The sequence below is a fragment of the Anabrus simplex genome, chromosome 5 (assembly GCF_040414725.1).
Source record: "Anabrus simplex isolate iqAnaSimp1 chromosome 5, ASM4041472v1, whole genome shotgun sequence".
Classification (NCBI taxonomy): Eukaryota; Metazoa; Arthropoda; class Insecta; order Orthoptera; family Tettigoniidae; genus Anabrus; species Anabrus simplex.
Window position 1 is genome coordinate 318148086 of NC_090269.1, and position 27660 is coordinate 318175745.

The window sequence follows — 27660 nt, forward strand, 5'->3', positions numbered from 1 at the left end:
AAATTGCTGACCCGACTAGGAATCGAACCTGCAACCTTTTGCCGGACTCTCTCCCGTCTTTCAATATTCTGAGAAATTGGTTAGTACGGGATTAATAGCTAAGATAATACTTAATAACTGTGAAGGATAGAGTGATTTCTCTGGGAGGATTTTTTTTTGCTAGTTGTTTTACGTCGCACCGACACAGATAGGTCTTACAGCGACGATGGGACAGGAAAGGGCTAGGAGTGGGAAGGAAGCGGCCGTGGCCTTAATTCAGGTACAGCCCCAGCATTTGCCTGGTGTGAAAATGGGAAACCACGGAAAACCATTTTCAGGGCTGCCGACAGTGGGGTTCGAACCTACTATCTCCCGAATACTGGATACTGGCCGCACTTAAGCGACTGCAGCTATCGAGCTCGGTCTGGGAGGATTTCAAGCCAAGATTGTATAATAAAGTACGATTACTTTTCCCAGGCTGTTAATTCAATGTAATAATATTCTATGCGGAAGACTTTAGGTCTCCGATTTCAAACGAGAAGACTCCTACTGCTTAGAGCCTGTAAGAGTAGATTTATACCATTTCCAGTATTCGATCTATCACTGGCAGGTTCTGTCAATAATGTACTCGTACCAGAGATGGATACTATCGTAAGTATTTCTTACCAGGAATTCCAAAATGTTAATATCAGCTGTCTATTTGGACAGTCATAGTCCTAATCAAATATTTAAAAAATAACTCTCTGAATTGGCTATGCGGCAAGCGTTGTACAGCTGCGAATACGAAACTTACTATCTGCCACAATGGGGATGGTCTTTCTGTGGTTTCCACACCTGACAGTTGCCATGGTTGTACTGAATTACGGCCACGGTCATTGCTCTCCCAACCTTATCCCTTCACCATCGGTGAAAACATAAGAGTCTTAGTGCGACATTCAGCTCATAGCAAAATGAAATTCAAGTTAGCACATTTTTCAAGTAAATTTGATTCGAATTGAATTGTACATATTAAGGCAGTAGTGGCCAGTCAAATAATACCTTACATCTACATTTATTTTTACGCAGAACACGTACGTTTTAACTTACTTATCAGAGTGAAGCCAGTGGTCGCAATACTCCTCGGTCGCCATAGAGGGTTGGTAAAAGATAAGATGAAAATGAGGTGAGGTATTGTACACCGTCCTCTTTCCTCTTCGATTCCAGTGCCTCTTACCTTCAGGCTCAGAGCTCACATTCATGATACACAGTTTAGAGCGTTAGTACGTTCTACACATTATTTTATTGATTTATTTTATAAGTCAGAGACTTTAAGTATAATCAATAATATTTATAGCTAATGTATTTATCGTATGGCGTACAAGAAAATTATGTATAATTCTACATCACGACTACTAATTTATTGATGTTCCTGAGGTGTTCCTAGGAAGAAGTCTGTTAATTCACCACTGTACAATATTTGAGGGCATTCTTGAACTAAGTGTCTAACAGTCTGTCTTACAACACCACACTCGCAACATGGTGAAGGTCTTTTCCTCCACTTGTACAACAGATACCCACATTACCGTGATTGGTCAGAATTCTACTTAATTTCAACCAGATATTTCTAGGTTGAATGAACCCTGGCTCTTTCTCACTTATGCAGGGCATTTGTGAACATTTTGGAGGGGCAAACAATTTCCAATCATGAGACCATCTCAGCCAGATTGAATGTGTTAGCTACAAGGTTCTCTGCTGTGAAGATAGGTGGATGTCTTGAACGTGATCGTTTCACATGTAGATCGGAAACTTCACCATGAATAGGTAGTTGTTTGTTGGTCTGATTCATCCGATATTCTCTTATCGGAATGTTGTACCGGCGCAAATGAGGCGGAGGAGTGTGGGTAAGAATAGAGAGCCATTGTGTGGGAGTTGACATAATTGTTCCTGTAATCATGCGCATGGTGTTATTCAGTTGTAAATCACATGAGGACTGTTTATCCACAAGGGAGCACAATACTAAGCGACCTAAAGCTGAACAACTGAGAGTAGTTGCACTGGCACCCCAAGTGATACCGCACAATATCCGCAGGATGATGTTTCCTGTCTTCAATTTGGCACCGGTCGTTCGTAGATATTCTTTGAATGACAGTGCTGTGTCCAGTGTTACACCCAAATATTTGGAACGTCTGTTGTAGCTAATGATCGTATGGCTACAGCATCGAAAAGTCTAAAATCCAAACTGAAGTTTAATTTTCTTAACCATCTCTTGTCGTGGGAGAAAATTGCATACAATGCACAAGTATGTTTCGTCTGGACTCTTTAACGCATGCACAACACTAAATTTTTAAGGATACAGATGCAGGTCCTTTTTGATAATGTTTCCACACGACGATCTCTTAATTTACACTTGCACAGATAAACGGCGTTGAGATTTCCTCGAACTTCGTTCCAGGCGTTCATTCACTAGAGAAATGTTTTCTGGTGTTCGAACTATTCTTGGGTGATTCCGATTTGTATTCGCTACAGAGCCTGCTTCACGTCAGTTTGCCACAAAGTTTTGCATTGCAGGCGCTGCTGGAGGTTTCGCGAAATCACTCCCAGTCTTGCGCAAACAGTTCCGCACAGATTTGCCACGAATCGTGCTTTGCATAACACACGACAATGGACATGCCCTGCTTTATCGTGAACACCATTTTGTATTGCATTCAACTGGTCACTAAACACGTCTGCTCCTCTCGCTCAGTCATTCACTCATAATGACAGAGCAACGTATGTGGAAGATGTGCACGCGCAGACATGTGACGGCAACCGATTGGTGCATTGAAATCACGGTTTCCAGCATTTCCTGTGATGGGCAGTTCTCCTATTCATTAACAAGGGTCAGTTTTAAGTCAGTCTTATTAATATTTTCCGCGCCAGTTTGATTTTTCCCACTCGGTATATATAAGCAAACACAAAGGTCAAATAACACTGCCTATCGGGGAAAAACCCCGCCCACATTATCATTACAGGAACAGATTACGCTTCGTACATTGTAATTCTCTGAGTTCTATTTTCGATAAATTTAGCCTCCAATTCAGTCACTTTTTTATCTATTCCAATAGACCCCATTTTGGACAGTAATCTCCCATGATCTACCCTGTCGAAGGCCCCGGGTAGGCCAATAGTGATACCGTCAATTTGACCTCGTGAATATAAAATATCTGATGTATGCTACTGAAATCCCACAAGTTCAGCCTCAAAGCAATAACCTTTCTCAAACTCGAATTACCAGGCGAGTTAGTAATTTCGCAAACGTGTATAATACAATCAGAAATAATGTTTTCCCAAAGCTGCCATGTTACACACACCAAGCTGATTGGCCTCTAATTATCCGCTTTATGTGTATCATCCTATCATTTCTACTCCGGGCCTACAACTGCAACTCTCTATTCATTTTATATAGCTCCTTTGTGCGAAAGGTAACCAAATAAATATTTCAGATATGGCACTATTTCATCTGTCCAGGGCTCATCAGGGCGTCATTTAAGCAACTTAATGTCACAAATAAATATTTAATGGAAATCTGTAGGATGAGAACTTCGGAGATCAATCCCGGGATCTAAGCCCCTTCGTTCCTACTTTCACTGTCAAAACGGCTAAGCTCAAGAGCATACGGGCAATGGCCTGTTTGATAAAAAGTTGGAACCAAATTTTAATATATTGAAAGTAGGGTGTTATATAACATGAGAGGAATACACTATAATACAGAAATAAGAAGAATGTATGTTCTCAATCAAAAACATAAATTTTAATTAACTGATAGAGTAACAATAATAAATTGCACTAGAGAATGCCATATAATTACATATGTTAAATCAATTATCTGGAGGGTGCCTCCACATCCATATAAATCTGTTCACATCTATCACCGGGCGAGTTGGCCATGCAGTTATAGGCGTGCGGCTATGAGCTTGCATCCGGGAGATAGTGGGTTCGAATCCCACTGTCGACAGCACTGAGGATGGTTTTCCGTGGTTTCCCATTTTAACACCAGGCAAATGCTGGGGCTGTACCTTAATTTAGGCCACGGCCGCTTCCTTTCCTCCCCTAGGCCTTTCCTCTCCCATCGTCGTCATAAGACCTATCTGTGTCGGTGCGACGTAAAGCCACTAGCTATATATATCATTTGACACCTCCAATCGTCTTGTAAACACGCACATGGGAATGTACACTTTGCACTGAAAAAGGGCGTCTCCTTATTTTATAATCGATACCCGCTCGTATCTGTTATATTACTGCTAAATATGATTGAATATATACACTGGGATGGCACCGCTCGGGAAACGAACACAATTATTCGGTATCTTTCATGATGGTGAAGTATTTAATGAAGCACCGTGACGTACATTCCCATAATCATAAAAATCATATCGCCGTATTTTGCTTATAGATTTACTTGACTACCTTAATGAAGTATTACAGTATCCATACGCATGTACCTCTGAGATACCTCATCATACTATATCCTAAAGCGGACCCAAGCAACGGTGGTTTTCTGTAAGACACCATAAACAGCATTGATTAATATAAGTACACGAATATAAAAAGAGCAATCACCTGAAATTACAATGACAAGTAATACACTTCACACACAGGAATGCATATAGAAATTGTGACTCTTCCAGGTCTCCTGCTATTGACCCAAGGTTGTCAATAATACATGGTATCGAATCCATGTTTCTTCGGTAATTTAATACGAAAAATAGGAGGAATCACTTCATCTCGCGAAACATCAAGTCTACAACATTGTGGTAATGTATAATTGGCATGTGAATCGTAACACAGTGTTCAGGTGGAGTGAACTTCTTGCATGAATGACCCGAGCTTTTGACTGCCGAGCGAACCCATGTTTGGGCTCAGCATTCCTTCGCGTTAGGGGGTCGTATATCTCTCTCTGAGAGGCCGCCCGTTTTCGTCAGCTGCGAGAACACTTTCTATTTCGTTCCCAGCTCATCTACAGAATTCACTTCGTACGTCCTGCGCTTTGTCCGGGCTCGTCATCATTTATTGCTACCAAATATCATTTATAAATGACCCTGCTTTAGTCAGCCTTACTATGATTATAATATTCATATTAATCTTTCATCTTTCCGGTCTGTCATCGGAAACACTGCCACACGAGCCATCTCTCCTTCCCCTCACACACCAGTATCTCAAACCACATTGTTCATTCATTAAGAGGACTCCATTTCACCAGATAATTTAACTAACACCACATCACTAGCGTACTAGACCTATATAAATCAGAATCGCACCACGAATCGTGTCTTCATCTTCACCTGGTTGCAGCCTTAAGATTAAAAAGGGACGTAATACCCGCCTTACTTGTGAAGCATTGAAACAAATTATACTTTAAATATTATGAAGACTCATAACGACTAAAGATCCAGAACGTCGGTTGAAGTATTAATCCCATCTTTAAAATGCTGCACACACAATGAACACTAGGGGCCTTATAATTAATTCATCTAAGAAATTCCACGGGATAAACTTGTGTTTACCCCAATCACAGAAGAAACCCATATAAAGACTTATTAATAAAAAAAAGTTAATTCCCTTCGAAACACGCCTATAACGCTAACCTATCCTCGAGATACTTACATGCTAGAAAAAATTATATAAACACGTTTAACCTTTTACAGGTGGCATGAAATTCATGCTTAGAACACCGCAATGTACTTAATGTTTCTGCGTGTAGTCCGCTGTCATCAGAACATACAGCTGGGGGGATTTAAGCTGCCAGCACGGAAGCCTCGTTACTGGAGAATTCTCGGTTCATCTCCTTCTTCTGGGTTCCGTACATCATGGATTGATCTGCAAACTGCCGTTGGACGTTCTGGGTGGTCGCTGATGAGATGAACGCAGGTACAAGGCGCGATTCCCGTAGATTCCTCTCTTGGATTGGACGATCACTCTCGTAAATATAGTCAAATGGGAAATTTATTAATGATGTAATGTTTTATGTATCACAAAATAACCTGCTGTAGCTAGACACGCTGATGGACTTAACTGAACTAACCGAGTAACGATTAAGTCTCTGTAGCTCTCTATTCATTTCCCTCTATAACTCACAGTCAGTGAATTCTGTTGTTTTTATATGAGCGTCACACTTTCACTCAGACACAATTTCCAGACTATAATAGCACTTCCTATTAACTTGATTAGCGCCTATCGACACTGCAATTGTCTTAATCACGGCAAATAATCATTCGTAGAACATATCGGCATCTCACTACGTTCGCAAAAGCAATAGAAGCTACCCGCTCTTTAAATGTCATGCAAATGAGTCGCAACTGACTCTAAAAGTATGCATTCCCTTAATATGTGACTGTTAATATGGGAATTACCAGCATCTATACTCACATACACCATCTTTCTTTCATCCCGTACAATCGGATTTTATATTCACGTGGATTTGTCTGATATAACACAGACTTAAGTTGAACACAATGGTTCAAAGTGAATAGCGCACAATATTTTGCAAATCACATTGAATTACTATAACTGAGCACACTGGCTCACACTGACCGATGACGTTTCAACTGCGGTAGAATGTATCAGAATGGCATACTAAGGACTATTTGGGGTTTCTTATATAGTGAAACCGGCTTCTCGCCTAAATTGGTGATAAGTCCCGCCCACTTTCGAAAATTCGGTCCGTTAATAATGATTTTGTCAGAGTCGTGTGTGTAGTCAAATTGTAGCCCAAAAATTCCACTTCCCACTGATCGAGTTTGATCCAAATCGCATCGTTGGATCTCTCGTTTTCTCGTAGGTTTTACTTTATAAATTAGCGTTTGGGGTATTATATCGTGGGGAGTTCCCCGTTTCTGTCGCGCGGCTCGCCTCTAACACTTGGTTTCATTTTACGCACACCTGTGTAAAGTGCGTCATTGCTGGTATAATCATCATGTAGTACAACTTCTGCCGTCATTAATTAGCATAAAGTCTTTACACGTAAATTTCCATAATGTGTACCAAAACCTTTATTATTATTATTAACAAGTGAATACTATGAGTTGGCATCAGTGGATATACAGGAAAATCGCTGAGAATATCATGCAATTGTGTTAAAGCACTGTAGTAGAATCCGCCTTGTGGCCCATATGTTCTCCTGCACTTGGCGTGGCTGTTCTCTGTCTGCGAAGAGAGAGCGCGATTCCAAGTACTCGCTGTATATAGCTCTTTTTCTCCCTGTGCGCGTAACTAGACCCTCGCCCATCGAGCTGGCGCAGTGCCACTCGTATCCCGGTCTGGGCGAAAAAGTCTCATTACGACCAAATATGTCACAGAATGTCGCGGATAACGGCATACATTATCTGTTGGGCCTCATTACATAACTCTGGGCACAGCTTTCTCGTCTTTCAACTTTCATACTTTGCGTAAATATGTTTATTATCAAGGAAAACATCATTACATCACCAGTATTTGTCACCTCCTCTACCTGGACATTATATCCAACTATCTTTACATATTGCCGACTAAATACTTATTCAGTCCGTAAATCCTCATTTGGTTATGGTTTATTAGTGACATATATTGAACCCTTGAACTTACCATTCCATCGTTGGTCGGCCACGGCTGCTACAGTAGAACAATATAGAACTCTTAAATCACGGGTCGTTGCGGCAATAAATTCGGTCACGATCTTAACCAAACGATGGGGTTCAGAAGAGAGCCTAACTACTTGAAATGAGGAGCAAATATGTGCTTACTAACTTTTATTAAAATCGAAATGACACGACAACATTGTTATTTTGAAATAAATCCTTGAGAGAAAAAAATTATAAATTATTTATTATTGAATGTTTCAAACGCAGTCACATTGCATAGCGTTGATAGATTTCTCACAATATCGAAGAGTTGCTTCGGTGAAATTTGTACATTAGTGGACAGCGAAACTGAAAAACTGAAAAAGGAAAGACCTGAAAACCGGGCACCTATTACTCCAAACGAGAACTGAGAATTAATCCACACGATCCGTGGAAAATCTGACTTTCAACAAGTAGAACGCCTGATTTCCTCTCAATTAAAGTTATCCACCAGTCGAATACCCTTTACGGATACGGAACACCCGCCGAATGGACCCTTAATCGAACCAAATTGACTATCAGTTGCTTTGGATAGGTTGCGAAATATTATGGGAAAGCATGGTGTTCGCTACAATTTAACAGCATCATTCACAATTGAAATAAAATTCCACCATGTATTTGTCATTCATGACACCCTTAAGTGATAAGGTAATCCCGATGCTAAATGTGCATCACCCAAACAGCTGTTCGGAAGGAACCAACAACAACATGATCCGCGAGGATCTTACGTTACGTCGTTCTAAATGAACAAAACTGCGAAATGCAGGAAACACTTATTCATCACGCATTTAGAAGAAATGCCAAACACTGAAGTTAATTAAAAAGTGGTAAATCACTTGGAAAGTATTATTACCAAACCGATTTTAAGGTTAGAAATGGTTATGTTACGCTTAATGAAATTACCAGTCCACATTGAAAAAATATTACAACTTTAAGGAATTCTTTCCAAAAAAAAAACAATGACTACTTTACAGATCCGTCTACTTATTGTCTGTCCCAACAAACTACCTATAAAATGATTACTTAATCGAATTCAACTACGAATAAAATGAAAGTACGACAAAGATTGAAAATAAAATAATATTACTGGCTGACGAATCGAAACCGCATTCGCAATTCAAGTCTCACGCTAATACACTGAGTGTCAATATGCACACTATCAAAACGAAACGGACGTCAGAACGACAAAACAATTAAGTCCGTAAAATAAAATAAGATATCGAAGTCATTAAAACTCAACACGCATGGAGAATTACAGCAAAAATATTTAATCCCCATCAGGTCGATATCCAACATTTGGGCAACCCTCATTCACCGATAGCGGCCCCGTTATCTCAAGGAACACCCTTCAGCTGTTGGAGCTACGCACTAGTTGGCCTCATTATTGTCGATCTAACCCTCTTCATATTTCATATTTTACTGTAGAGGCTACCTTCGCCCAAGTTACTTCGCGAAAACAAAAGAAACATCTAATCGGAGACTTGAGTATGTACAGCTGACATCCCAGACCTATCGATGGGCTCACTTAAAATCTGTACATCCTAACACTAATCTCTATGTACATGATACCTTCCAAATTCTATCGTCGGGCGTGAACTAGGACATCTCATCATAAGTAACTCCAAGGATAACATGTGACGTCCTAAATCTATTGTCGGGCGTCAAAATGGATCGTACTACGTATCCCCTAGCTTATCAGGCGAACTAACAATTTCAAACCAACTCTGACATTTCAATACACATGGGACCGCGTCTCTTACTATTAAACGAATGCAAGTCAAAAAATGCAGTAAGTCTCCATCTCATTACAATACGTGAACTCGAAAATAAATATACGTGACGAACAATTCTCGAACTCAAACACAATCTCAGCCTGTGCAATGAAGTTTTAGGGAAGCAATGATAACTCCCAACACACGTCTACCATTTAGTGGATGTATTCAAAATAATAATCATCACTACCGCATTAGAAACTCTCAAATCGCCTACCGTCAATTCCAAATATTTATATCAATGACATATCCAGTGAAACGAAATTCAATACATCACCAACCATGTATTCGAAATGCTCTTTTATCCTTGAGGTCGCATTATCTTAATATTCATACGGGCTTTACGTAACTAGTCACTTGACTTTTACTACCAAGATTTTTAACCTTTTACTAGAGTCGTTTCACTGGGGATCTTACTAGAAATCTACGATGCCTCGCAGAGTAGTCGTCTCAAATTTCGGATTGGTAGCGGAATACTCTACAGCCTGTCACAATACAGTCTGTTTCACAAATACTTCCTCGGCAAACATAGCCTGTCTCAAACTCATTCTCCTCGCCTTATCCCAGCGGTATCACTTAAAATCCAGGCTTCATTTCATCTTCAATATTCCTATCCCTCTCATCTCCACATATATAAATTCTTCGCTCTCAACCCATTTTTCTTATATTTCCAAGACCCCTTTCATTTTTCAATCCTCTGGTGAAAACAACAACCTTTATAAAATACACCTCTTTATTTTACTATTACTACGACTTTCGGACCTCGAGAATCCAAGAACACACCGCGACTTTCCGTATCACTGATATACACGATGTCCCAAATATTTTACACTTCCCATGAATAAATATAACTCTATCGAATTTCACTGAAATATTCTAAGTGCCTGTGATCCTTGTAAAATATACAGGTTAAATGCACTTTTAACATAGACAAATTTCTTTATCCCGCGGTAGACATTATTATTATTATTATTATTATTGTTATTATTATTATTATTATTATCGACAAACATTTCTGAATTCAACTGATATTTGAAATTAAGACACTCTTCACGACTATTTTACAATTATAGCTTTCGTAAATTTTCTCGCTTTGGACAATATCTCATAGAACATTAACACCAGATTTAAACGTCGCATTTTTACAGTTCCTTGACGTGAAATTTTCAAACTAAAATTTTCACACGCTGACCAAAATTATAACACTTTTCGCCTGATAATTACAAATATCAACCCGACAATCATCTTGAAAAGTATGTTGGGACAGAACAAAAAAAATCTAACTACAACATAATACAAATATAGACAGACCTGCACATGGCGTCATTCCCAGTATTCTGGCTACATCGTCGCCAGCTGACCTCGTGCCTTTAGCCGTACATTTGCACAAATAACATCATCATTTCCAATATATCACTCTTACAAACACTGCCTTTTTCACACGATATTAAATTACAACACAACTCACGCACGTTCCTCGTTATAATGTGTACCACGAACCTCCCTCGTTCTGCAGTTCTGCAGTCAACTGCTACTGTCTGCTTTACCCCAGAGTTGTCTCTCTCTGTCACCCACAAACACACCAGGTGTTCAACAGATAACGAAATCAAAACTACTCTGACTAGCTTCCCAATTCTCTTACCACTTTCAAACACACATAAGGTGATACAGTAACATTTGCTGTGTACTTTAACAGACGCCTATACTTTCACAATTTGTCGGCAATAGTTCAGAAATTTTCTGTCACCTTCCCTTCCTAACCGACTGGGTGGACCTCAGCCACGAACATGTACTAAGTCGTTTGTAGATCAATCTGGTACAATTTTCTGCTGACGACGGGCGTAAGCTACCGCCGCTTCAAAAACCAGATCGACACTGAAAAATATGCAATGGGGGGGTTCCTCTTATAGTCTATAAGAGGGACGCTACACACACTACTAAGCTTGATTGCGTAATCTGCTAATTTCGCGTCCAATAGACCGATTTTTATGAGACTTGTCCCAGACTTCCGGACAGACTTGTAATTATTTTAGATGTTAATCTCATAATTTTACCACATTCACAACAGGTGAAATAAATTATTTCTGCCCGAACGTTTCGCGCGTTTTCTTCATCCCTTGACCTTGGCACGTGGAGCTAGTTCACTGATCTGACGCTGACTTGTACTTAGGCTTAACTGCATTTATAATTTACCCTGGGGGCTCTGTCTTCACGTAGGGTTTAGGAATAATTTAGATGATTTATTTCTTTCACTGTATTGCCAAAATCCCTCGTTAAGCAGAATTCCGTGAATTTAAAGAATTATCGGGCACTCGAAGTCCACCGAGGTGTCACGGTATTTCACGAGCCTGCCGCGGATGAGATCCTTCCCACGCGACATCGAGGCTCTTAGGAGCGCAACATGGCTGCCCTCAAAAATAAAAGTAGCTTGTTGATTTGAAATAAATATTGAGAAAAAAAATTTCTCATCGTGGAATTATGGGTTCAATATCGTATGATGAACTATTTTTCTAGCGGATATGTCGGGCAGTTCAAATTACAGCATACTATGAGGAATATATTTTTGCCGCTTCAGATGAAACTGATACCCATGCTGACATTGATAGTGATGCATGTGATCTGGAAGAGATTGAGCACCGGAGAATTATAAGCGGGAAATCTACAGTGCAAAACTATACAGAATGTGACCCGACATGTCAGCTGGTACAAAGAGGCATAGACCGGTTGATACTTGCAATCACATATTCCTTTTCTAAAACCATCCTGTAAAATTCCTTAATTACAAATGTTGCTGGTACTTGAAGAAAAATATTTTTTTTACAAACAAATGTAGATGCTTTTTCATTAAATGCAAATATTTACTCAACATTAGACATATATTTTAAAATAATAATAGCTTTTCATGTTATGATCACAGTGAGTGATTTGTCAAATAGCTAGGAATTTTAACTTACGGAATTATGCTCCGAATAGAATGATATATGTGTGGGTGCTTTTGATTCGTACCGTAGTAGTTACGCGACTCTAGTTCACTGTATAAATAGCTACTAACAACGATTTTGTATAGGTTGTACACATAGCTTTCACTGCAGAAATATGTCAGTGCTCACTACTACAGGATATTAACAGTAACAAAATTTGCCCATAAGCACTTCGATTCGTTTTGATGAATGCTTCCCCGTAGCAGAACACAGTTGTGGTAAATGAGAATTCGCTCGCTGGGAGATCCTCGTTATGAGGTTGCGAATAATCACCCTCGTACTCTCCCCATTTCACATTCTCTCTTTCCTTCCATGAACGGGAATTTTAATACGTATGCCGGCAGACATTCTGTGAAATAATTACGAGCTTGTCATGGAAAAATTATATTGACTACAGGGCTATTCTATGAACAATGGTTATAGCGATAGAGAACAAAGTACAGGAACACCAGGGAATGTTTCAACTCGCCAATGACGTCTCCATATGAAGATATTAATTTGCTTTTTTTATTCATGAGTATCATATTCCTATGTGGTTCAAAATTGCAGCCTAAAATCATAAAAATTATTATAAATGCTATTATAGCAAAACTATCTCCGTACAGGTCATGAAGGTTCTTAGGGAAACGGAATGAGCATGCTTTTTGCCGGGCTGAGTGGGTCAGACGATAGCAGCACTGGCCTTCCGATACAAAGTTAGCAGGCATGAATCAAGTTCAGTGCGGTGAAGGATGAAGGTGCTAAAGCACGCCAGTCTCGTAGAAGACTCCTAAATTCGGGACAACATTCTAGCACCTCAGCATCTCCGAACTATAAAAGTAGTTAGGGACACGTAAAACAATTATTATTATTATTATTATTATTATTATTAAACACCTTCGCTATCCGTAACCTTGGTACTAAGTGGGATGGAATAGTTATACCTGCGATAGGCCGCCTCTACGTCTAGGAATGAATATGGTAGCCTGGTTGTTCTTGGTGTAGACCAAACAGGATACAGGCCTATAGAGATATAAAGATGAAACTCAATAATAAATTTCGGTTGTAAGCGATATGACACTTATAGTTCTAGCTTGCAATCTGAGATAGCGTAACAATGCGCACTGTGGTCAAATTATTTATTTACTCGAGTCAGAAGCTATACAAATTTTAACATGACATAATTGTGTAAATTAATAGAATATGTATTATAAAAATTACAGGAAAGGTGCCTCCCCGAAGATTACAATTTCAGCAAACAATTGTATGTGAAAGCAGTAAGGCGTACCCTGGGCAGCGTCAGAAAATGAACGAACATTTCCTGGCGGCTGGTCCTATCAATTCCAGAAGCGATTACTTCAAACCGTCGTTTTCAAGATCAATTTTTACAATTATATATATGTAATAAGAGTTTGTCTGTACATTGCTCAGAATGTTAAACGAATGTTATTTCTGTATCGGTCGTGTCCACAGTAACACTCTTTTAAATATTTCGTCATTTATGTCTGTATGTGTGTATGTATGTTTGTATTGTACCCTTCTGACCATCGCATTATGGGTGTAGTATGTATATACGCTCATCATGAGAAAATGGCTGAAGAAAATTTAATAAAAATCGTTATGTAAAGTCGCGAAGTAATGCACTACAACCTAGGCTATAAATAATTTTATTCTCGCTGAGTGAAATGGTAGTTTAGGGGAAGGCCTAAAATTTAATTCTGAAATATATATATTATTAGTGGTCCTATCGATTAATACTACATAACTAAAGTTATACTAATTAAATTTCCGATCATTTGTGTCTTACACATTTTTAGCGTATCGCTTATGATAACAGAGAGTTTCATGAATTTAGATATTTGTTACTAAGTCAATATCGATGCCGAACTACGAGAAAGTAGGTGAACAGAATTTAAAAAACGGTATATAAAGTCCACATCTCGAATAGAGAGGCATAGAGCCACGGTAGAGCCATGGCTACCCCTCCTCAGTTAGGTTGGCCAGTTAGAGTGCAGAGCTGTCGAATCATGGACCATCAGAGACCATTTGTGTGCCGAGACACACTCTGCATCCGCCGACCCTTCGAACAAAGTTCATCGATTGGGTAGAGTCGGATTCAGTGCAAACCAACAGCATTTACTCCACAAAACATGACGTCATATGACTAATTCTTTACCAGAAAGGACCACAGCCTCTCATTATATTTTTATTTTATTTTTACAATTTGCTTTACGTCGCACTGACACAGATAGATCTTATAACGACGATGAGATAGGCCTAGAAGTGGGAAGGAAGTGGTTGTGGCCGTAATGATGGCACAGCCCTAGCATCCGCCTGGTATGAAAATGGGAAAACCACGGAAAACCATATTTTGGACTGTGGACAGTGGGGTTCGAACCTACTATCTCCCGGATGCAAGCTCGTAGCTGCGCGCCCCTAACCTCACGACCAACTCCGCTCCTATCATTATAAAAATCTCTTATTTCACGTCTATTTGCCTGCCATCTATATAACCTGTCTATAACTATCTACATTTCTACACACTGTGAATGACCTCCAGCGCGATCTAATAAGAACGACATGAACTACCTGAAACTAGATACAGACCGGTACCAAAAGATACTAGTTTCACAGTATTAAAATAGACTAAGAAAATCTCGGAGGCCTTTATCTCTCCATATTTGGAAATCCCATTCCTCAGTTATTCATCTTGAAGGTGGGTGCGTAGGGGTGGGGGTGCAGGTGAATCAAACCCAAGTCGTTCGGGGTGAACCAAATAAACATAGCACGGAGGCCTCTTCACAACACTTAGAGGCTAGTGTACCTTTCAGCGTTCGTTCTGAAATCTGAGAAGAAACTAGGCGCCTAAATAATCCCTTCTTTTCGACTAACTCTGTGACCTATCAGATTTGAAACCATTCAGCGTGGTGTCCAATAAACTCTCCTTCTCTCTTACCGTAATTGTAATAACTGTATTTGTTTTACGTCCCACTAACTAAATTGTTATGGTTTTCGGAGACACCGAGGTGTCAGAATTTTGTCCCGCTGGAGATTACGTACCGGTACCGTTAAATTTTCAGACAAGAAGCTGACGTATTTTAGCACCTTCAAAAATTACCGGACTGAGCCAAGATAAGTTGAGCTATACCGTACGAGCTACTCCGCCCCGTTCTCTTATCGTGTCCTCCATGGCGAGTTAACCTTTCCTCCGCCATTCGTCACATATTACCATATTTCCAAAGATAGTTCTTGCTCACACTTTTATCCACTATATTCACTTCAAATTTGGCTTTCTTCTCTTCATTATAAATAGCTTGATGCTGTTGTTCCCATCTGTTTCCTCCGGCATATACGGTAAATGAGATAACTCGACGTACACATCTGTCACTCCCACGCAGAAAATTCGCCATCCAGAACAGAACGATGCAAGGATAAATATGTCTGAAAACTGAGTTCTTGTCAACTTCAGTGGAGCAGTCGATTAGTGTCGTTGGCTTCAGGCACGAGAACGAACCTCTGCGGAATAGAATAATTGATGGAAAGTTCCTGAAGGATATAAAATAAGTAACATTTGTTTCATGCACTATATTGCTGATGGAAATTCAAACTCGTTACTTTATTGACGGTCTCCGTTGATTAGATTGCCTTAACTGTTCCACCACCCTAGAAGAAATTACATCTTAAGCATCTAAAATGGCATTCCCCCTCCAACCTCCCTCCTTCATTTCACTTTCGAATTCCCTACCTGGTATTCAATCTTCATACTATACGAGGGCTGGAAAGAAAGAAGTGGCAACATATACAGGGTGTATCATAATTAAGAGCGCAAATTGAAACAGCTGTAAGTATGCGATACTAGAAGCAAGAAATTCTTAGTAAACATTGGTCCGCAAACGATCAATTCGCGAGATAATTTAGAATTTGTGGTTACCAGTCACCATTTACTTGATTGTATGTAAATGTTATCCTAGTTAAGAAATGTTACCAATATAACATTAAGAAAAGTTGTTAGAAACTTTGGTAGAAGTGCAGTTGTTTTTAATGGACAAGAACACAGTCGTACTTAGTATGTGACTCACATCCTGTGCATGATTCACCGCATCAGCGATGTTTCTCATAGAAACATTATATCAAACAAACTCAATGGACGGAATCACCTTCTGTTTCTTCGGCATTATCGTCCATGATGGCCTGCATCCGGGTACAAGGACGACACTTTGAACTACGAGAGAGTACAGTGTACAGTCATTGTAACATATAACTATAACACACTGAGACTGTTTTCTGGAAAGAAGTGGCAACAATTAGAAACAATTGTATTTCTTCCAACATATCAAATAACTTTTCTTAATGTTGTGTTGGTACCTTATCCTAACTAGGATGGCGTTTACACACGATCGTGTCCTGCAGGCCGCACTCGTCGGCTATGACGTTCGGTTTCGGCTCTCGAGCCAGCCAGCTCCCTGGTTGATCCTGCCAGTAGTCATATGCTTGTCTCAAAGATTATGCCATGCATGTCTCAGTGCAAGCCAAATTAAGCTGAAACCGCGAATGGCTAATTAAATCAGTTATGGCTCCTTAGATCGTACCACTTTACTTGGATAACTGTGGTAATTCTAGAGCTAATACATGCAAACAGAGTCCCGAGCAGAAGTCGGAAGGACGCTTTTATTAGATCAAAATCAATTGGTCGGCTCGTCCGGTCCGTTTGCTTTGGTGATTCTGGATAACTTCGGGTTGGTCGCACGGTCCTCGTACCGGTGACGCATCTTTCAAATGTCTACCTTATCGACTGTCGATGGCACGTTCTGTGGTTGTAACGAGTAACGGGGAATCGGGGTTCGAAGTGGCTGGTAACCACAAATTCTAAATCATCTCGCAAACAGCTCGTTTGCGGACCCATGTTTACTAAGACTTGTTTGCTTCTAGTATCGCGTATTTACAGCTGTTTCAATTTGCGCTATTATGATACACACTTACCACTATTTACGTTCCTTTAATTTGTAAAACAGATCGAAGTCATAGGATTCTCCATTTTTATCCCTCACTGCTCAAGAAATGGCCCAATTTCTAAACGTATCCACCTGCACGATTATGTCCACTGCCTCTGTGTAGAAATTTTTAGCGCGGTGTGGGGATTTTTCCTAGAGAATGCACCGCATCGACCGGCCATAAGTCCCTGTGACATTGCAGACTTGTAGAAGTTTGGTCGATCTACAGTAAATGGTTCCGTATAAATGCAAACGTTGAACTTCTTTCGCAACCCTCGTATTTTTCTTCTCTGCTGGCATAATTTTAGACTTTAATACGCTGATTTTAATACAGTATTTCTTAAATTTCCTTTTCATGATCCATTATATTGTAAATATTTACTTGGTCGTTAGAAATTACTGTATTTTATTTCACTATGCGACACTCTGCTTTTTCATGGTGTTAATGTAACCTACTATGAACAGAGAGGTTGATGGTATACATCCTGGTTTGAACCAAAAACGTGATAATTTTAGTTTGAGAGAAATAAAGCATAGACAAGAATAATGTACTGGAAATAAAACTCTATATGAATTTCAACAAAAATGTAGAATAATAGAGTATATGTTACTTTGCTGTCGAATATTATAAACTTCTTGACCATTTTTCTAAATTAAATAATATTTCTTTCGTTATTTAGTATGCAGATTAACTCGGTAGTGAGTGCTGGTTGAAGTCAAAATATCTTAATTGGTATTTCGAACCGGTTTTAAGAAGTGTGTTTACAAACATAGCGATGATATATTGTAACTTGGGAGATAAGATGCGACAATGAGTGGAGTAACTGAAGGACGGGGAGGTTTGTAAACAACTGACGATTCTTATAGAACCTTGCCTTATTTCTGATGCTTAAATCGTGCTTCAAAATAATATTATGCATTTGTGTTTTCGTAGGAAGCGTTCATAGGCTCGTAAATAGAAATTCTCAGCTTGCTCCTAACTTTTCTGAGTAAATGTCTTTTCAACACGTCTTCTAACTTTGTGAAATCGTAAAGCCATCGATGTGTGACAAAATGTTTCTCTGGTCACCCTAAGGCTATTCGCAGCCCGCGGGTAATAGGCACTCAACCAGCCCAGCGCTCGAAGAAGAAATACAGCAGACAGTGAGATTTATCGTGTTCATAGAACGCATCCAAGTGCTTCCTTCGATTTCGCACGTTTCACAGGGACGTGAGTGCGGAAGACTCACAATGAAAGGATTGCGTGTATTGCATTCAGTAACGTGCAGGGAACTACTGTATTACGATAACATATAAAAGCGGATGGTCTTCGAATAGGCTTGTTGCGGGCGTTTTGAGCTGACACCCTATAGGCACTCTGCGCATCTGTGAGGATGGGGCTCACGCTAACAAGAATTCTACTGTTGAAAATAGCGCAAACATCCAGCCTAGAGCCAGAGGTAGTAACCAATGACAAATCCTCAACCCGGGTAGGAATCCAGCTCAGTGTCCCTTAGATCAAAAGCCAGCATGCTAACTATTTAACCGGGCGAGTTGGCCGTGCGGTTAGGGGTGCGAAGCTGTGAGCTTGCATCCGGGAGATAGTGGGTTCGAATCCTACCGTCGACAGCCCTGAAGATAGTTTTCCGTGGTTTCCCATTTTCACACCAGGAGAATTCTCGGTTTGTACCTTAGTTAAGGTCACGGCGATATTAACTGTACTCAAAGACAATAATTGCAAATAGCTCCATTCTTAATAGTCTCTTTTTTTGTGTGGTTTTTGAACTTGCTTTACGTCGCACCGACACAGATAGGTCTTATGGCTCTAAAGTGTGTTGTGTTGTGGGTCAGTACTGTATTTCAAGGACAAGATTACCATAAGGGAGCCTTTCCAGGTACAGTAGGTGTATTGTGATATTATCGATATGAGTAAATATAGATTTTTCTGTCGATATCAGACTTCAGTATCGATATCTGTAGATGTATTTGAAGTATTGACGCTATTTAATGATATTACTGATATCAAAAAGACCATTGTGAAAAATTAAGGAATAGTGCTGTTAATCGAACAATGACTACAAAAGTATAATTAAAAGTAAAATTCAAGAATCGCCTATTTCCCTAAAATAAAGACACGAAGTATTTTAGTACAGAAGAAAGGTAGCGATCTTAAACAAAAGCATTATTGTCCTTATATTTTTGGCTATCCATTTAGTTACCTATAGTCTGTGTCTGCATGTAGCTGCTGTTGGCCTATTGCAGACATTTTTACTTTGCGTGTAAATCTGAATTACTCCTCGCATATATGCCTAATTTTTCTTCGTGGATGGTTTCTTGACAAAATTATTCATTGATAAAGGAAATATACGTCAGTGTGCGATATTTCCTGAATAAATACATTTTCACGAGTAATTGAAGCCTTGAGTCACGTACATTTACCGAAAGAAAATACAGTTTATGTGATTTGTACACATTCTTTGCAATCTCATTAACATACATTTCAATATTTGTATGGCATTTATGATTATGAAAACAAATTAAACACACGAACTGAAACATATCACTTGTGTACTCCTCCTTCACGAGATCTTTGGGCTTGGTTAAATAGTATTGTATCAATGTTTGCGTATTGGCAAATCGCAAAACACACTTCAAGTTTTAATCGCTGAGCCTATTCCTGTGTCTAGATTTACAAAACTTCATTAATGAAAACATCTGTTCACATAAATAAGTTGATCCGAATATACTTACATTATGAGCATTAAACGTGTACAATGTAGGAAATTCAGTCAAACTGTTTGTGTTTGCAAACCTATCTTTCATTTGAGTACAGCACTGTAAGCCAATCAGTTCTAGCTGTAGTTCTGGTCTAACAGTTTGCACATCCACTGAGAAGGGCGTAGCTAACACCTGCAGATCCTGTTCTAATGTCTGAATATCGTGAAACCTACGCTCAAAATCGTCATAAATGACCTTAAAACCTCTTCATGTTCTTCTAATGTTTCTTAACGTGATTCAATATTAAACATTTTCCTGTGCTAGTTTCTTGGACAATTAAATACTCTTCTTCCCAGGAAGGTTTAAAACTTATTGGCGTCGATGGCCTACTCTGAACTCTCTTCCATAGTAAACGAAACATTTACCGACTAGATTTGAACGCCTTGTGGTGTGAGGATAAAGGCGGAAACACATCAGTTCACGCGTATCGTGTCGCAATGTAACCGGTCCTTTCAATTGAGGAAATGGTTTTGCAGACTAGTATCTACAATGTCGATGTACTTGACAAAAATAGCCACATAGGTGTTATACTATAATAAATAATGCTCAAAACATGTCATATTTCTTTCCTCGAGCTGCAGTGATCCCAAATTTAAATTACTTAAATATAACTTCAAATCCTTGTATTTTAGAAAAAATTCAATTAATATCGGAAGAGATCAATATTTTGTTTTGCATAGAATGTAATATCTATATTTTAGTATAACGGAACGTCCCTAGGTAAAGCTATATCTATTTTACACTTGGACTCTGATTGTAGTCGCTTTCACAGAAGAACAGAACTGTATTTACTTTATATCTAGGGAACGAGAATAGATGTTGCTTAGTATTTCCAGCTCGAGCACTTTGATGATACCTCAGCTGTTATCTGTGCCATTAGTCTCCCTGTGACACTGCTCCCCTAGGCTACGCCTTGTCTCACAGCAACTTGCTGCTGTCTCAACTAGCAAATTTGGCCCAGAATTTGAGGACTTCAAAGAAGACAGGCTCCTAGTTGTATTGAGGCACATACTTGGTTAGTAAAATTATTAAGTACCAACAGTTGCTGACGGGGTAGTTTCTATTAAGGCACAGTAGTAATGCCAACCGGCGGAGATAGGTGCCAGCAGAAGAAACAGAGGTCATCTGAGCAATGGTCAGTCACGGTAATGACTGGAATGGTTTGCCCTTTCTGTATACTCCTATTAAATTCCCGTACTGGCCTCCTTTGACAAGCTTTTGCTTCCTTTTGTTTAAAAGATATTAACACTTGAAACCTAAAACTTCCTCTGTTTTTCTCATTTCTATGATCTTAATTATCTTCCTGAATAATAAGGTTTCATGATCACCGATGTTGCTCTTATGAAAACAATTCCAACCACGAAGACCAGGATCATACTATGATGACTTAACAACAATAATAGTATTGAAAAATATTTCTATGTAAGTGGTGCTCACCGATGACGGACGTCCAATAAAACAATATTATATTTCCCTTTGGGAAAATCAAACGATCGTAGATATGTCTTTCAATAAAATGTGTGACGTGATGTTACCTAGCAACCCTGCAGGCTGTGATGTGAAGTATTGATGGATGACCATGACGTACAGATCCACGGTCTATGGAGTTCTTTGTATACAGATCCATGGCCTGTGCAGCTTTCAAGGTACTGTTGCTAAGTAGCATCCTGTCACACAGTTTGTCGCACGACACTATTTCGTTGCACACATTTTCGGATTCCCCCCCCCCCCCCCAGCTGTAAGACATTTTATGTAAATGGTGATTCACGAATATCTCCGTTATTATTTCCTGTACAGTAAAATGTGAAATCTTATTATACATGACACCTGAATATTACTAAAATATATTAAATTACTAAAAATAATTTTTCAAAATGTCCGTAGTATGGTCGCCAGAGTTCACCAGAATGGATCCCTCGAATTTTGTTAAAGCGTGATACGTCTAGATTGATCCTGGCCATCCAATCACGAGTAGGATATCCCCTTGCCGTACAAAGACCACGCCCAGAACCACTTCAGGGTCCCATGACAATAACAACCAGGCCGCGTCGTCGGACTTTGGGCAGTTCCATGACTCACGCAAAGTTTCCGAGTTGTAAATAGTAACCTTTCAGCTGAAAATAATAATTAAGAATAAATATATAAATGAAATAATAATACGAATAATGACAACAATATCTCCTACTTCTGAATACAGTGCGAGTGTGTGATGTATGTACTATCACAAACGTATGAAATATAAGAGATCGGTACAGCTACTATTAATGGAGAAAGTGCACTTTACCATTTTTGGGCACTGAAAATTGCATCTTCTTCATCGATCACCCAATTCGCGTATCGTGAAATTTGGAGTGTGCTTTAATCGTACTTGTAATGTGCCATACAATTCTATTTTCAGCCTTTGGAATGCATTGTTCTAACGAAGCATTTGCAATGTGATTAATTTGATCGATATTTCTTATTGAGTTCTTCCACGGACTCTCAAGCCTTCAACCATTCAGTAAAGGATGCGCTTTTTAAATCCATCCTTTCTAATAGTTTGCTCGAAATACCTCGCAATTCTTTGCTTCACTTTGAAATTCAAGCGCATTTTGATCTGCAGTTCATCAAATATCGACTGATTGGTTCTCTTAGTAGTCCATTTAATTTTAAGCATCCGGAGAACATTTGGAAGGCGTTAATAACATCATGGCTCTTCCACATTCTTGTAAGCTGCGCTATAGCTGATTTATCGGTAGCTACTCTGATTTTTCTTTCGGTAGTGCAGCCACCTATGTTCGTAATAAGCAGAGCCAGAACTGTGATGACCTAGACATGTGTAAAAAATATAAAAACTTTAAAAACCACATACATAATAAGTGAGATTTTGCAATCAATTTAAAAATCGAGTTGGTATATCCTATATTTATATTACACACATTATAATAAGCTCTTGGGGTGTTGTCATGTCAAGGTGACAAGGTGAAATTCTTTACGTTTTGCGCAGAACTTTGCTCCCGTCTTCATAAGAAAATCCCGACTGTTCACGAGGAATACCTCGTACTTCTCCAATTGGAGGTCTGTCTCCTGAAATGTGGATATTTCCAAGAAGTAAGCGGTGAACAAGTTTGTTTAGTCCCCAGATTGCAAAACGTTGTAAAGATTCTCACGTATCCCGTGATGTCGTAATAAATGGATTGAAAGATAAAACCTGTCGTTATTTTCGACTTTTGCGTACCTAATATGAGAATGTGGGAAATGGGAAGAATGTGATTAGACAGTTCGTTCTGTCTACTATTCACTCCCCTCTGAAAGGGTTAGGGCGACGATGGTATATAAGAAGCCCAGGATTGGGAAGCGAGCGGCCGTGACCTTAATTAGGGTACAGCCCCAGCATTTGTCTGGTGTGAAAATGGGAAACCACGGAAAACCATTTTCAGGGCTGCTGACAGTGGGACTCGAACCCACTATCTGCCCGATGCAAGCTCATAGCTGCGCGCCCCAACCGCACGGCCAACTCGGCAGGAGTCAAAATCCTAGCCCTGGTAATAAGTGAGCCTATATAAACAAGTTTGGCTGCTACCTGCTACGCCACTTTACGTTATAAAAGTAACATATATCCTGGTGCACAACCCAGCTGTTCCTGAAGTTAAATAGAGAGTTTCAAGAAATTCTGCTCAGCCATTTTTCCCGTGATGTCGTAATAAATGGATTGAAAGATAAAACCTGTAGTTATTTTCGACTTTTGCGTACCTAATATGAGATGAAAATTAAATATGAGGCCACAATTTGAAGTGTACCGACAATATTTATTAGGTACCAGTATTTTATTTCAATAGATTTTGGACTCCTTAAGATATTAAATACTTTTAAAGTATACAAGAAAGAGAGAGAAAATTGTTTATCCCACAGCGTCATCCAGGATGATATTAGCGTGTCTGAGGCTTCCTGCAGATTACCAGCACCCTCTAATTGACTAGGAGGATAAGCATCCCCGCAGGGAACATCGTCATCTCTCGGGAGGAGGAAGCTATTAGCAGGAAGTGCAGCACATCACTGCATACTGCATTATGTTTTTAGAAAAGTTGATAATATTTTTCTATCTTGTGTTAGTTTCTCTATTAGGCCAAAGCTAGAAATTGCACAATCTTTGATATAGGTAAGAAAATCAAAGCTATTTGACCGAATTATGAACTGCGAACATTCTCTCTTCCATGAACTATCGTTCAATCTTTACAGTTCTTCAATAATATACCGGCGACTGACAGTACAAACGCAGGGCAACACCGTACGAAGCATCTGAGGTCAATTCTAATAGTAAGGAATGGATTTGGAGGATATAAATGATATGCACTTTTCGACGTCATCTCAGACGTGAAATCATTCGGTGAAATTATCAAGTTTCAAATAATTACCGCACAATATCGAATCCTTAAATATTAATATAAATCAACAGTGCTTTACGTACTTTTACGTATGTCAGACTATGACCTTTCTCCACTGACCATCCCTGAATTGTATCTACAATTTGTGAAAAAATAACAAATAAAAAAATAATTTATTATTATTGTTCCGGAGTATCCGTGGAAAGCCGAGGTAAAAGAAGGTGCCGGAGTGAATGGGTCCAACTACAATGTCAAGAATTGAATTTAAAACTTAAACTGAAGGTTATATTTTCAGAATGACAAACTTAACAATTTTTTCATGACAATATTACAGGTACAAGTAGCAACCATCAAAGAAGACTGGGAAAAAATGAAAGATTCAGAACCTTAACACTTTGGGCTTTAAGCCCCTAGTTTTACAATTTTACAGAAGGAAGAGGAATTATTTAATGAGGGGCAGAAAACCCCTAATTCAAGTGCACTTGCTCCCAAAATCACAATATCTAGCCTCCCAGAGGAACACTTTACAGGTACAAAACTTGGAAAAGAGCAAACCGGCTCTCAGTTTCTTACTGCCTACTCAAAACAACATTAACTTACAAACACTGGCCTCTCCAGGCACAACTTGCGATATGAAAACTGATTTATACAGGGGTATTTAATACCCAACCTACCGGGCCTTCATGGAAATGAACAGGTTAAATAACTGGCCCAAACAGAAAATGAATGGAAGTACACGGCGTTCCAATATAATTAACACTTCAAAACCTAAGGGCTCTAGGCTGATGAAACAGGGGCAATTTCCAAACTACTGAGGTGACTCGTGTAGAAATTACTTTACCACATTACAGAATGGAAAACAGTTATTAAAACGTAGTCACCTCAAACCAAGATGAAGGGGAGCTCAAGAGGGTACATCACTCTCTATCCCCGATTTACAGTTAAAGATTTTATGAAGTTTTTACCTTAGCCGGCAGAAAGTTACATTTTTAGAAAAGTAGGTTACACAGTTAACGATTCGGACCTTTCCCTCGTTTTAAACTGTGGAGTTAGCAAGAAAGAAAGATGTTATGTGGCCATTACCTTGTAGATGTACTGCTGACCTATGAAAGAGGCCGCCGGCCTCCTGCTTTGACACACACACTTAGTAAGATGACGATCAATTAGCCAAGAGACGTGAAAAGTTCGAGGTCATTCAGGAATAAACCAGCCACACCCTCTCAATTTAATTGGTCCAATTCAAAGTAACACTTCAGGATCGAACAAGAAGCCAGTGATAGGTGGAAAATTAATTACAGAAATTAGGGATTGGCTAGATTTAAAACTGACGGAAATAAAAAGGAAATATTGCCAACCCAAAAATAAATGAAAATCAATCAGCAAAAAAAAAAAAAAAAAAATATGAATACAAAACTTCTTTGAATTATAAATTCTTACACCTCGCACCAGGGTGCATGATCATAGTTTTTAGTAGTGTGATCTGTGGAAGAATGTCCAAACTTCTTGATGGATAGCAAACAAGACTAGTAGAAATTCAGTCAGTTCAGGAAACTTCACAATAACACAATTACTCAATATTTAGGTAGAGACATCTTCTGATTAAAGATCCAAGTTGGTGTAGTTTGTTTCACAGTTTCACCAATGGAGGAGTTCATATAGGCACTAGTTTTAAATGCGCGACATTGAGGTGTAATTCCCGGTACAATTATTATTATTATTATTATTATTATTATTATTATTATTATTATTATTATTATTATTATTCCACCCATGAAAATAATCTGCAGTCGTATTTTAAATATCCATATCCGGTCACACCACCGATCATGGAAAAATTCCCTAACAAAAACTGGAAATATATCAGGAAGTAATTTAAAACTCACGAGTTTACAACAGAATGGAGACGTTCAGCATAATTATATTATATAGCCATTCAGGAATCCATACCAACCGAGGAGAAAAAATGTCGCCACACCTTAGCCTAGTCACCCTTCTGTGAAAGTGTGCGATTCAAAATGTTGACAAGCAACTCCATAGACTAGCACGCTGTGATGGCATGCTACATGTCCAGCAATGGTACAGCAGATAACATCTTCTGAGATAGTGGGTTCCAACACCGTTGTCGGCAGCCCTGAAGATGTTTTTCCCGTGGTTTTCCGTTTTCACACTGTCATTCCACGCCATATCTCTGCTGACAGCTGGGAACATACCGCTTCGTCGAGCAGTCCGTCTCCTTAATCCCAGATCTTCCCAGCCTAAGTTTGCAACATTTTTATAACACTGCTCTCTTGTCGAAAATCACCCAGTACTACTTACCTTTGAATCTTTTCCATAATTAACATCACATTCATTAGACCAAACCATAATATATATCGATACTGGATTCCCAGGTGATTACGGAGTATAGAGTAGAGAATTCAGGTCAGCTTCTCCTACACACTAACGCTCTACCCCAGCAACACCGAGGAAGACATGCATTGTTATCGGGAATTAAAACAGAAACCTGCTTCACACTAATGGTCATGTCGATAGTATTAACGGTTACAAAAGGGAACGATTTCCTCTAATTATTAGGAATTAATTTCAATAACTCAAGCAAGCTTGTAGTTTTATATGTAATGGGAATTACACAGGATCGTGCCTTGCCTTTTCAGAAGTCCCATGTGCATTGGCCGGGATTCGAAACGCTGCCTTCTTCGTGACAAACCAATGACTATACCGCTCGGCCATCATGCCTCCTGGATTAATTATATCCTATTTGGGATTGGAACAGAGTCAATCACTATTTTGGGGTATTATTTCAATGTACTATATCTTCAAAGCAAGTTAGGTACGCGGTGAAGATCACATAGTTCTGAGTTCACGTTCGGGAGATAGGCGGAGTCTTTTTCTTCCTTTTTTATAATTTCCTTTGCATCGCATCGGATAGGAAAAATGCTACCAGTGGGAAGGGAGCGGCCGTGGTCCTGATTAAGGTACATCCCCAGCATTTACCTGGTGTGAAAATGAGAAACCATGGAAAGTCAGTTTCAGGACTGACGAATGCAAGGTGATAGCTACGTCATCCAAACCGCACGGCCACTTGTTCGGTTTATTAAATAGTAATGCTGGGGCTATCTTAATTAAAATCATAGAATCCTTCCCCCCAAACACAAGCCTATCTTATCCCATCGTCGCCATAGTACCTGTGTGACTTAAAAATCAATATGGACGGTTGTATGATG